Below are 4,598 nucleotides of genomic sequence, written 5' to 3' on the forward strand. Positions count from 1 at the left end.
TTCTTTACTTCACTTCATCATTTGTTAGGGAAGGTGAATTGCATGAGCTAGGCGCCTCCTTTAAGAGGATCAAATATCTATAAAGTGAGGGAAAATGGCCATGCTTTAATACAGTTTCTATGAAATTAATTAACAACACTTCATCTCTGTCTCTTCTTCAGAAAGTATTTTATTGCTATCTATACGCTCTGCAGGGCATGTTATTGGATGAATCTTGTATTTCGTCTCCATGATACAATGGGTTTCTTGAACAATACAAACGCAAAATTTGACCATGCTATTCTTATAGCTAATCAACTTATGGATGCATTATCTTATGTTCTATTATGCAGTGTAGAGAGTATTTTTCTTCTATTTTTTATTTTATCAATTAGTCAGAGTGCATTTTATTCTCCTTTCTTATGTCATATTTCATTGGTTGTTGGTTGAAATTCTCTCATATGCTTTCAACTATTAGTTTGCTTAAGCCTTTGGTTTCTTAATTTCATGCCAAGGATCCATCTTTATGTGATGATTTCTTATATAAAATGTAGAATTTTAAATGATTTTCAGCACATGAGAATTAGGGATGCCCCCCAATATAGGAAAAGCACCTTTGGGTTGATTGTTTATTAGTTATCACTTGATATTTCTTGTTGGATATCTTGAAATCATTGCTATCCTGTGGTGCATTTTTTAGTGATAACAAGTAGCAACTAAACATGTGTTCAAGTAATGCCATGGTACATGTTTATTTTAACGGGCTCTCTGAGGCCCTCTTATAATAATAGAAAATACATAGTGTGACCGTTGATGGCCAAAGTCAAATATATATTATAGTTGATGGAGATTTAAACTTGGGAATCTATACTTTCATAGTGGAATTTCTTGATTTTGTTGAATTTGAATAATTACAAGAATCTCATGCTTCCATTTTTTGCAGCAATTCAGACATTTCAATCCTGTTCTTATGCATTTCAAAATATATATCCATTGCTTCCACCAGAAGGCATAACAAAATATCAACCGACTGTAGTTTGGTTGAATGTACAAGTATCTCTTTCTAATGTCCATATATATTGTACCATTTCATAGTTGTGAATTTGGTGAATTTTTTCTAGAAAGTACCAAGATTCTTTTGTGGGTGTTCTGAATGATTTCTCTCATTCTCTGTTTTGTTTCTTTTCATCATCTTGGATAGTAACTTAAATTTTTCTTGATATGTGGCATAACTTAAGCATGTCATCATCTATGATATCTCTTTCAAAATCTATGACTTTAAACTACATTTCTTCCACTGATGTTGGGTTTTTGCAATTCATTGCACCACAATTTAGAAAAAACAAGACAAAGCTAATATTGATGCTTCTTGGCAAAGAAAATGTGGATCCATCGACAAATGCAACATATGGTTCCCTCATAAAAAAATTAACTTTTATGAAGACATTCGCTGCTAGAATCATGGTTCCAAAGGACTACATTTGGCTTGTCGATACAAACTTATATTTTCAAGCACCTACAAGTATTGTACAAGATGCACATTCTACAGGGTTGGAAATATTTGCAGCTAATTTTTCCAATGATGAATATGGAATGATCTACAATTATAGTTATGATCCAATAAGGGAATATCTTTAGTTTGTGGACAACAAGAATTTCACAGTTGATGGCATCCTAATGGATTTCTCTGTAACAACATCAGAGGCTATAGGTATGGATTTCTTTCAACTTAACCTCCACCAATTTGTCCAATCCCTTATCCATGCAGGTCTATAATTCTTCTTATGTCTTTCAAGGCCATAACGTTTTTATAACAATAAGTATATATCTCTTTCTGAATATATTTCTTTGTTGATCAAGATTCTTAGAATTATAAACTAATTGAATTTCTGTGGATTAATGACAATATAGCTTGCTATGCACAGAGCAATGTTAGTATATCCTCCAAAGCAAGTGCACAGTTCACTTCATATCCTGCTTGCTTGTTAGTCATTTTTTACCTGTGCCTTTTAGCGCTCTCATATAGTTTCTGCTGGAAATATTGAAAATCTAGAGTATTGTACATGCATTGCTAACATTAACTATGCTTCAACTGGTGGTTCTAGGAAAACCATTAATAATTTCTCACAATGGAGCTAGTGGTGACTACCCTAGTTGTATGGATATTACCTATCAGATTGCGATAAGAGATGGAGCTGACTACATTGATTGTGTTATCCAAAAAAAAAATGGTGTTCTTATCTATAGGGAATCAACAAACTTTATGATAGGAACAAATATCTTATCAAATTCAGTGTTTTATCCATCTTTCCTAACAACAGTACCAAACATCAACAAAATGGTGTTAGATACCCCAAAGAACAAGCCAAGCATCTTCACATTTGATCTCACATGGAATGAAATTCAAAGCTTGACACGTAATTTTGATCCAAGCTGGCTGAATTAGTCAAAATAATAGAAAATATCTTCCTAGCTCACCATTTAATTTCCAAATTTTCAAAAACATAATCATTTGAATTGTTCCTCAAATGATCGTACATTGTTAACTTCTCCCTCTTTTTATCAATAATAATTGAGAACTTTAGCTTTATAAATATAACAGGTTCATGGAGTTAAAATCTTGCATAGTAAACATTATTCATTTTGTTGTGATTCCATAGGGAAACCGATGTAATATGAATTCCTTGGACTGTGCAACAAACATTTACAACCCCTTTAATATAGATGGCTATAATCTTTTAGGGATTCCTACAGAAGCTAATGTGGGGAAATACATGAACTTGTCTACCTTTTGGAATTTGCACAGAGTCAAGGAAATGTTCATGCCATCATCAACATAGAGGTACAATTCTTCAATCTCATTAGTAATTTGAGGAGTTACATCTAAAATAATTCATGAAATAAAAGTAAATTGTATATACTATAAATTATATCTTCTTTCTTGTTTTTTTTTCATAGAATGCATGAGCTATAACATTGGCAACAAACCTTAGTATCGTAGAGGCCACTATTTCAGCTCTAAACATGAGTAGTTACAACAACATGACTGACATGATCATGATACAATGTGAGTTCAAGCAACTTAGAAAATTTAAGTTGGTTTATGTTGTGGACAAAACTCGTATCAACATTCCAGATTCTACCATTGAGGAGATCAAAACATTTCTCATCCTATAGTATTAAGGAGGAATGTGATTTGCTGGCTTCTTAGTCATTTCTTATAGGGGCCATGGATATTGTCCAGTGAATGCACCTTTACAATATGTCAATTTTCATCTTTCTTCTCAAAAATGAATTTTCCTCGCTAGCCTCACTACTATACAAGAGGGGTGCTTAATATGTTTATTTAAGATTATCCTATTATGCATTTTTTTAAATCAAGATGTATATATGCAATTTCAAGAACTTTCATAACTCACATACTTTTTCAAAGGGTGCTAGCTCAATGGAAGAGCATTTGCCTTATAAGCAATGGGTTGGTTGTTCGATTCCATTGTGCCCTAACATGAATTAATCAATGGGATTGTAGTTTATTTTTAATTAAATAATTTTTATATTGATTTATTTCAATGATGACATGACATATTTTTATGGATTCATTTTTTTATATTATGAGACAAAAGTGATATTGTATTGTCTTTAAATATATTTTTTTATTGTCTCTAGAGAGACAAAAATGAAATCGTCTCCTAAGAGACAACAATGCTTGTGTTCTATATTGTCTTTATAGGGACAATTTTTTAAGACAATAACTTGACACTCGCATAAAGACAATATTTAAGACAATACATAAGTTATTTTTTGTCTCAAGTTAAGACAATTTATCTAATAATTGTCTTAATTATTGTATTAAAACCCCTCTTTATGTTGTAGTGATACTATCAAGAAGATCAATTGAAAGTTACATGAGAAATGAAATGAAATGGATAGTAATAAAGTAACAATGCTCAATGATAAAGAAGATGAATAATAAAAATATAATATGTGCATATAATAAATTTTAAGTAAACACACAATGATTTTCTTGATCCATCTTCTTCAACATTTGATACAATCACACTTATTAGCTTTCCCATCTTTCATCTCAATCAAATGAGAAAAGAGATTGAAATGGAAAACCATTCAAACCATTGACTCAAGATATTACAATAAGGATCATACCTCGTCTCTCTTTCTATCCAATATTAATGGGTTCTTTCTCTAATGTACGTTAATCCTTGTGACTTCATAAATCCTTAGTAAGGACCCCACTTATGAAACTGATAAATAGTGGCTAGCATAAATAATACTTATAAATACTATATAAATATCATCAAATAAATACTCAAGCACATACGGTGTAATTGGGATTCGAAGAGACTGCGCCACCTTTGTGTTTTAACTTGAACAATTTGGAATTTTAAAGTCATGTGACCTTTTATTGTTGGTTCTTAGGCACCTAGGCCTAGAAAAATGTCAAGAAATGAGACATAAACGATCTCCTAGTTTAGATCCTCACCATATGTGATTCTACAATTGGAAGTGTTGGAATCATGTGACCCCTTGATTCGTGATTCTAATTCTATCATCTCATAATTTGGAGCCCACGTAAGCCTTTTCCTTTAATCATTGTTTTATGA

The 4,598-nt window shown here is 31.8% G+C and overlaps 1 pseudogene; it reads left to right on the plus strand.

The window, feature by feature from the left end:
* Positions 1-1,200: 1,200 nt before the first annotated feature.
* Positions 1,201-3,316, plus strand: LOC149221218 (glycerophosphodiester phosphodiesterase GDPDL1-like; annotated as a pseudogene).
* Positions 3,317-4,598: the final 1,282 nt, after the last annotated feature.

The sequence above is a fragment of the Pinus tabuliformis genome, chromosome Q (genome assembly GCF_031772625.1).
Source record: "Pinus tabuliformis cultivar Carrire ecotype Pingquan chromosome Q, CPIR1, whole genome shotgun sequence".
NCBI classification, from domain to species: domain Eukaryota; kingdom Viridiplantae; phylum Streptophyta; class Pinopsida; order Pinales; family Pinaceae; genus Pinus; species Pinus tabuliformis.